Below are 8,572 nucleotides of genomic sequence, written 5' to 3' on the forward strand. Positions count from 1 at the left end.
TGCTGTGTGAATGGAGGTGTGCGCAGTGTGCTCTGTGCTGTGTGAATGGAGGTGTGCGCAGTGTGCTCTGTGTTGTGTGAATGGAGGTGTGTGCAGTGTGCTGTGTGAAAGGAGGAGTGAGCTCTGTGCTGTGTGAATGGAGGTGTGCGCAGTGTGCTCTGTGCTGTGTGAATGGAGGTGTGTGCTCTGTGCTGTGAATGGAGGTGTGCGCAGTGTGCTCTGTGCTGTGTGAATGGAGGTGTGTGCTCTGTGCTCTGTGAATGGAGGTGTGTGCTCTGTGCTGTGTGAATGGAGGTGTGTGCTGTGTGAATGGAGGTGTGTGCAGTGTGCTCTGTGCTGTGTGAATGGAGGTGTGTGCTCTGTGAATGGAGGTGTGTGCTCTGTGCTGTGTGAATGGAGGTTTGTACAGTGTGCTCTGTGAATGGAGGTGTGCTCAGTGCTGTGTGAATGGAGGTGTGCTCAGTGCTGTGTGAATGGAGGTGTGCGCAGTGTGCTCTGTGCTGTGTGAATGGAGGTGTGCGCAGTGTGCTGTGTGAATGGAGGTGTGTGCAGTGTGCTCTGTGCTGTGTGAATGGAGGTGTGTGCTCAGTGCTGTGTAAATGGAGGTGTGTGCTCTGTGCTGTGTGAATGGAGGAGTGTGCTGTGTGAATGGAGGTGTGTGAGTGTGCTCTGTGCTGTGTGAATGGAGGTGTGTGCTGTGTGAATGGAGGTGTGTGAGTGTGCTCTGTGCTGTGTGAATGGAGGTGTGTGCAGTGTGCTCTGCGTTGTGTGAATGGAGGTGTGCTGTGTGAATGGAGGTGTGCTGTGTGAATGGAGGTGTGTGAATGGAGGTGTGTGCTCTGTGCTATGTGAATGGAGATGTGCTGTGTGAATGGAGGTGTGTGCAGTGTGCTCTGTGCTGTGTGAATGGAGGTGTGGTCTGTGCTGTGTGAATGGAGGTGTGTGCTCTGTGCTGTGTGAATGGAGGTGTGCGCAGTGTGCTCTGCGTTGTGTGAATGGAGGTGTGCGCAGTGTGCTCTGTGCTGTGTGAATGGAGGTGTGTGCAGTGTGCTGTGTGAATGGAGGTGTGTGCTCTGTGCTGTGTGAATGGAGGTGTGTGCTGTGTGAATGGAGGTGTGTGCTCTGTGCTGTGTGAATGGAGGTGTGCTCTGTGCTGTGTGAATGGAGGTGTGCGCAGTGTGCTCTGTGCTGTGTGAATGGAGGTGTGCTCTGTGCTGTGTGAATGGAGGTGTGCGCAGTGTGCTCTGTGCTGTGTGAATGGAGGTGTGCGCAGTGTGCTCTGCGTTGTGTGAATGGAGGTGTGCGCAGTGTGCTCTGTGCTGTGTGAATGGAGGTGTGTGCTCTGTGCTGTGTGAATGGAGGTGTGTGCAGTGTGTTCTGTGCTGTGTGAATGGAGGTGTGTGCTGTGTGTTCTGTGCTGTGTGAATGGAGGTGTGTGCAGTGTGTTCTGTGTTGTGTGAATGGAGGTGTGTGCTCTGTGCTGTGTGAATGGAGGTGTGTGCTCTGTGCTGTGTGAATGGAGGTGTGTGCTCTGTGCTGTGTGAATGGAGGTGTGTGCTCTGTGCTGTGTGAATGGAGGTGTGTGCTCTGTGTTGTGTGAATGGAGGTGTGCTCTGTGTTGTGTGAATGGAGGTGTGTGCAGTGTGCTGTGTGAAAGGAGGAGTGAGCTCTGTGCTGTGTGAATGGAGGTGTGCGCAGTGTGCTCTGTGCTGTGTGAATGGAGGTGTGTGCTCTGTGCTGTGTGAATGGAGGTGTGCGCAGTGTGCTCTGTGCTGTGTGAATGGAGGTGTGTGCTCTGTGCTGTGTGAATGGAGGTGTGCGCAGTGTGCTCTGTGTTGTGTGAATGGAGGTGTGTGCTGTGTGAAAGGAGGAGTGAGCTCTGTGCTGTGTGAATGGAGGTGTGCGCAGTGTGCTCTGTGCTGTGTGAATGGAGGTGTGTGCTCTGTGCTGTGTGAATGGAGGTGTGCGCAGTGTGCTCTGTGCTGTGTGAATGGAGGTGTGTGCTCTGTGCTGTGTGAATGGAGGTGTACGCAGTGTGCTCTGTGCTGTGTGAATGGAGGTGTGCGCAGTGTGCTCTGTGCTGTGTGAATGGAGGTGTGTGCTCTGTGCTGTGTGAATGGAGGTGTGTGCTCTGTGCTGTGTGAATGGAGGTGTGTGCAGTGTGCTCTGTGCTGTGTGAATGGAGGTGTGTGCTCTGTGAATGGAGGTGTCTGCTCTGTGCTGTGTGAATGGAGGTGTGTGCAGTGTGCTCTGTGCTGTGTGAATGGAGGTGTGTGCTCTGTGAATGGAGGTGTCTGCTCTGTGCTCTGTGAATGGAGGTTTGTACAGTGTGCTCTGTGAATGGAGGTGTGCTCAGTGCTGTGTGAATGGAGGTGTGCTCAGTGCTGTGTGAATGGAGGTGTGCGCAGTGTGCTCTGTGCTGTGTGAATGGAGGTGTGTGCTCTGTGCTGTGTGAATGGAGGTGTGTGCTCTGTGCTGTGTGAATGGAGGTGTGCGCAGTGTGCTGTGTGAATGGAGGTGTGTGCAGTGTGCTCTGTGCTGTGTGAATGGAGGTGTGTACTCAGTGCTGTGTAAATGGAGGTGTGTGCTCTGTGCTGTGTGAATGGAGGAGTGTGCTGTGTGAATGGAGGTGTGTGAGTGTGCTCTGTGCTGTGTGAATGGAGGTGTGTGCTGTGTGAATGGAGGTGTGTGAGTGTGCTCTGTGCTGTGTGAATGGAGGTGTGTGCAGTGTGCTCTGCGTTGTGTGAATGGAGGTGTGCTGTGTGAATGGAGGTGTGCTGTGTGAATGGAGGTGTGCTGTGTGAATGGAGGTGTGTGAATGGAGGTGTGTGCAGTGTGCTCTGTGCTGTGTGAATGGAGGTGTGGTCTGTGCTGTGTGAATGGAGGTGTGTGCTCTGTGCTGTGTGAATGGAGGTGTGCGCAGTGTGCTCTGTGCTGTGTGAATGGAGGTGTGTGCAGTGTGCTCTGCGTTGTGTGAATGGAGGTGTGCGCAGTGTGCTCTGTGCTGTGTGAATGGAGGTGTGTGCAGTGTGCTCTGTGCTGTGTGAATGGAGGTGTGTGCTCTGTGCTGTGTGAATGGAGGTGTGTGCTGTGTGAATGGAGGTGTGTACTCTGTGCTGTGTGAATGGAGGTGTGCTCTGTGCTGTGTGAATGGAGGTGTGCGCAGTGTGCTCTGTGCTGTGTGAATGGAGGTGTGCTCTGTGCTGTGTGAATGGAGGTGTGCGCAGTGTGCTCTGTGCTGTGTGAATGGAGGTGTGCGCAGTGTGCTCTTCGTTGTGTGAATGGAGGTGTGCGCAGTGTGCTCTGTGCTGTGTGAATGGAGGTGTGTGCTCTGTGCTGTGTGAATGGAGGTGTGTGCTCTGTGCTGTGTGAATGGAGGTGTGTGCAGTGTGCTCTGTGCTGTGTGAATGGAGGTGTGTGCTCTGTGCTGTGTGAATGGAGGTGTGTGCTGTGTGAATGGAGGTGTGTGCTCTGTGCTGTGTGAATGGAGGTGTGCTCTGTGCTGTGTGAATGGAGGAGTGAGCTCTGTGCTGTGTGAATGGAGGTGTGCGCAGTGTGCTCTGTGCTGTGTGAATGGAGGTGTGTGCAGTGTGCTCTGTGCTGTGTGAATGGGGGTGTGTGCTCTGTGCTGTGTGAATGGGGGTGTGTGCTCTGTGCTGTGTGAATGGAGGTGGGTGCTCTGTGCTGTGTGAATGGAGGTGGGTGCAGTGTGCTCTGTGCTGTGTGAATGGAGGTGTGCTCTGCGCTGTGTGAATGGAGGTGTGTGCAGTGTGCTCTGCGCTGTGTGAATGGAGGTGTGTGCAGTGTGCTGTGTGAATGGAGGTGTGTGCAGTGTGCTCTGTGCTGTGTGAATGGAGGTGTGTGCAGTGTGAATGGAGGTGTGCGCAGTGTGCTCTGTGCTGTGTGAATGGAGGTGTGTGCTGTGTGAATGGAGGTGTGTGCAGTGTGCTGTGTGAATGGAGGTGTGTGCTCTGTGCTGTGTGAATGGAGGTGTGTGCTGTGTGAATGGAGGTGTGATCTGTGCTGTGTGAATGGAGGTGTGTGCTGTGTGAATGGAGGTGTGCTCTGCGCTGTGTGAATGGAGGTGGGTGCAGTGTGTTCTGTGCTGTGTGAATGGAGGTGTGTGCTGTGTGAATGGAGGTGTGTGCTGTGTGAATGGAGGTGTGTGCTCTGTGCTGTGTGAATGGAGGTGTGTGCAGTGTGTTCTGTGGTGTGTGCTCTGTGCTGTGTGAATGGAGGTGTGTGCAGTGTGCTCTGTGCTGTGTGAATGGAGGTGTGTTCTGTGCTGTGTGAATGGAGGTGTGTGCGGTGTGTTCTGTGCTGTGTGAATGGAGGTGTGTGCTCTGTGCTGTGTGAATGGAGGAGTGAGCTCTGTGCTGTGTGAATGGAGGTGTGCGCAGTGTGGTCTGTGCTGTGTGAATGGAGGTGTGTGCAGTGTGCTCTGTGCTGTGTGAATGGAGGTGTATGCAGTGTGCTCTGTGCTGTGTGAATGGAGGTGTGTGCTCTGTGCTGTGTGAATGGAGGTGTGTGCTCTGTGCTGTGTGAATGGAGGTGTATGCAGTGTGCTCTGTGCTGTGTGAATGGAGGTGTGTGCAGTGTGTTCTGTGCTGTGTGAATGGAGGTGTGCTCTGTGCTGTGTGAATGGAGGTGTGCTCTGTGCTGTGTGAATGGAGGTGTATGCAGTGTGCTCTGTGCTGTGTGAATGGAGGTGTGTGCAGTGTGTTCTGTGCTGTGTGAATGGAGGTGTGCTCTGTGCTGTGTGAATGGAGGTGTATGCAGTGTGCTCTGTGCTGTGTGAATGGAGGTGTGTGCAGTGTGTTCTGTGCTGTGTGAATGGAGGTGTGCTCTGTGCTGTGTGAATGGAGGTGTATGCAGTGTGCTCTGTGCTGTGTGAATGGAGGTGTGTGCAGTGTGCTCTGTGCTGTGTGAATGGAGGTGTGTGCAGTGTGCTCTGTGCTGTGTGAATGGAGGTGTGCTCTGTGCTGTGTAGAGAGGTCGCGGTTTCCTGCCCGCAGCCCCTCCCCCTCGCCATGCTGCTCTGTGATTTCGGAGTAGGGATCGCTTTGTGGGACGATTTTCGCTGCAAACGGTTAATGTGGAACTGCTAATCAAATTGCAATCTTGTTGGCGGTTTGGCCTGCAGTCACCTCTCCGCCGGGATCGGATTGTTCCAGCGAGACCCGGCTCATTTGCACTAAACAATCTTCAGTCTGACGCGTTTCAATCACCATAAAGCAATTCTCGGCCGGTGTACTAATTCTGTGTTGTCGGGACGGAGAGATGAATGATGTCAGGATGGGGGGAGGGAGCCGCACTAATAAGAATAATGTCAGGATGGGGGGAGGGAGCCGCACTAATAAGGTAACAAGTCGTATAATGACACAAGGTGGAAGATAACGATTGTCTTCTCTCCTCTGGGAAATAACGAGGCCACTGCAGACAATTTCCCTTCATTAGTGGACACAGGAATTCAGAGACGGGTTATACTGCCACCAACAGGAAATGTTGCAAACAAAAAATTGTGGACCAGCTCAGTACATCCCCGCCCAGTATAGCCCCTCCCACTCGCATCGTGCCCAGTATAGCCCCTCCCACTCGCACCGCACCCAGTATAGCCCCTCCCACTCGCACCGCATCCAGTATAGCCTCTCCCGCTCACACCGCGCCCAGTATAGCCTCTCCCGCTCACACCGCGCCCAGTATAGCCTCTCCCGCTCACACCGCATCCAGTATAGCCTCTCCCGCTCACAACGCGCCCAGTATAGCCTCTCCCGCTCACACCGCGCCCAGTATAGCCTCTCCCGCTCACACCGCGCCCAGTATAGCCTCTCCCGCTCACACCGCATCCAGTATAGCCTCTCCCGCTCACACCGCATCCAGTATAGCCTCTCCCGCTCACACCGCATCCAGTATAGCCTCTCCCGCTCACACCGCATCCAGTATAGCCTCTCCCGCTCACACCGCATCCAGTATAGCCTCTCCCGCTCACACCGCATCCAGTATAGCCTCTCCCGCTCACACCGCGTCCAGTATAGCCTCTCCCGCTCACACCGCGTCCAGTATAGCCTCTCCCGCTCACACCGCATCCAGTATAGCCTCTCCCGCTCACACCGCATCCAGTATAGCCTCTCCCGCTCACACCGCATCCAGTATAGCCTCTCCCGCTCACACCGCGCCCAGTATAGCCTCTCCCGCTCACACCGCATCCAGTATAGCCTCTCCCGCTCACACCGCATCCAGTATAGCCTCTCCCGCTCACACCGCATCCAGTATAGCCTCTCCCGCTCACACCGCGTCCAGTATAGCCCCTCCCACTCACACTGCGCCCAGTATAGCCCCTCCCGCTCACAGCGTGGCCATTATAGCCGCTCACAGCGCGCCCAATATAGCCCCTCCCACTCGCAGCACGCCCAATATAGCCCCTTCTACTCGCAGCGCGCCCTGTAGAGCCCCTCCCGCTCGCAGCACGCCCAGTAGAGCCCCTCCCGCTCGCAGCACACCCAGTAGAGCCCCTCCCGCTCGCAGCACGCCCTAACTTGCAACCTGCTCTTTTCGTGACCTCCGTTTTCCAAACTCTAGCTGACTGGGCTAAGGCCTTTAGTGAGGGTTTAGCTTGCATAGTACCCATATTCTTCTGGAGAATTTGGAGCTCTTGCTTGTAACCTTGAACTACGACATGGATGGGTTGTTGGAGGCCTCCTGTCAGTGAACATGAGAAGAACTCTTTAGTCAAAGTGTTATGCTGCCCAACCATCATGCATAAAGCATCTGCTTCATATGCCCTACAAGGGCCAGTTCCTCTTCAGAGCTGTACTGGACACCCTCCTTAAGAATGTCATCAAAGGGAAGAGCACCCGCCTGCTCTAACAGGAGAAACCTGGAGCTCAGAATGGGAAGGTTCATCCCTTCTTGGAGACAAATAAGTCTTTTGATACTCCCATCTTAAAAGCTCTGGACTTCCAAGTCTCCTAAACCCTCAGATAAACCTCCTTCATCATGAGTGGGTGCCCCCAATTTACAAAGGGGGACATTTGTTAGTCTTTGCAGACATTTGGACAGTCGGTTGCTTGGGTTCAGGAGGTGGTTTCTTGGTTGTACTACTCCCAGCCCCCTCTTTAGTTCATGTTTTCCAACCTACCATGTTAACAGATCTCCATGCAGTCCTCATGGGTTTTCTGTAGAAAAAGAAACCCCAGTACTTATGACAGAATGGTCCAGGGGTTCTATTCCAACTTGTTCAAAGTTCCCACTTCAAATGAGGACATCCCTTTTTAGGGCATCTTGGATCTTAAGGCCCCAAATGTCTTCACTCTGACCCAAAGATTTTTCATGGACTCCACCAGATCTGTCTCCCCCTCTCTCTATCTGAGAAACTATCTGACCTCTGTGGCTTGTATCAGCAACTGGTCCTGAGTACCATCAGGGGTGAGATCTTGGCACTTGCAATCCTGTTGGCTTCCCATTTCTTGATTAGAACAAAGACAAAGTGGTTTTGAGGCCTAGAACTTCCATCTTTCCTTCCTAAGGTAGTTTTGGCCTCAATATGGACATTGTGTTTCTGTCCAGCTGTTGATCAGCAGGCGGTCTCCATCGATTGCTGCGATGAAGTTTGTGTTGTGCGTGTATAACTTGCAGCCATTGTTTCCATTAGAAAGACCCTCTGTCTCTATATATGGGAACCTACTTCTCATTCCACCATTTCTAGATGGCTCAGACAGGTCATCATTCAAGTCTATGGTTATAAGGATCCGTTCCACCCTTTCTTGTCAAGGCCCACTCCACTGAATCTGTGGGGGCTTTTTGGCATCAGGCTATGTTTTCTCAGATTTGGAAAGCCACCACCCTGGTCTTCTGTTGGAATGTTCTCCAAGTTCTACTAAGTGAATGGTCAGGCCTCTTCTTATGCCACCCTGGGGTGTAAAGTCCTTTAGGCGGCTCTTTGAGGTGCAGGCAATCCCCAGCTCTGTTGTTTATGTGGGCTTGTTAGTGTTTTGTTGCCTACCCTTCAGATGGACATCCCAACAGTCATTGAATTCCTCTCAGTGACTCTAAAGAATATAGGATCCATCTCTTGTACTTCTTTGAGGGACGCAGGTCCCACCTATCTGTGTCTATGATCATCGTACTGCTTTTCCACAAAATTATGGCATGCTGAGCGTAGGAGGAGTTAAACTGGGCTGGTCTGCAAATTTTGTTTTCCAGTGTCCAGTCCTCATGTAGGCGGAAATGTAACCCAACGGTCTCTAAATTCCTGTGTCCCTCAATATATTGAAAATGGATTTTATAGTAACAAGTTACAAGATCCCATTATTCTTAATACAAAGTATGTGTGGCCTTCTCTGGCGGCATTGACTTCATTCTCTGTACTGATGATGGGCGTTCTGGACACTCGCCTTCGGTAAGCTGACCGATAACCGCTCTTTGCTCCGCCCAGAGCTGATGGATGTTTCTGGCTGCTTAATATGGACAGTCTTCCCAATTCCTACAAACACTACAAACCTTCCAGACAGCATTGCATCTCCGATAACTCTCAGCACTGGTCACGCCAGCTGCCTTCTAATCTCAGGATTAT

At 52.8% G+C, this 8,572-nt stretch overlaps 1 long non-coding RNA gene across 2 annotated transcripts; it reads left to right on the forward strand.

Moving 5' to 3' along the window:
• Positions 1-3,141: 3,141 nt before the first annotated feature.
• On the forward strand, positions 3,142-4,745 carry LOC141147345 (uncharacterized). 2 transcript variants are annotated; one of them, XR_012245051.1, is made up of 3 exons: positions 3,142-3,252; positions 3,351-3,698; positions 4,059-4,577. It is a non-coding gene; the product is annotated as an uncharacterized lncRNA (long non-coding RNA). The 2 variants fall into 2 exon arrangements; XR_012245050.1 differs by lacking the exon at positions 3,142-3,252 and adding an exon at positions 4,622-4,745 and having other exon boundaries at positions 3,281-3,698; positions 4,059-4,425.
• Positions 4,746-8,572: the final 3,827 nt, after the last annotated feature.

The sequence above is a fragment of the Aquarana catesbeiana genome, linkage group LG06 (genome assembly GCF_042186555.1).
Source record: "Aquarana catesbeiana isolate 2022-GZ linkage group LG06, ASM4218655v1, whole genome shotgun sequence".
In the NCBI taxonomy this organism is placed as follows: Eukaryota; Metazoa; Chordata; class Amphibia; order Anura; family Ranidae; genus Aquarana; species Aquarana catesbeiana.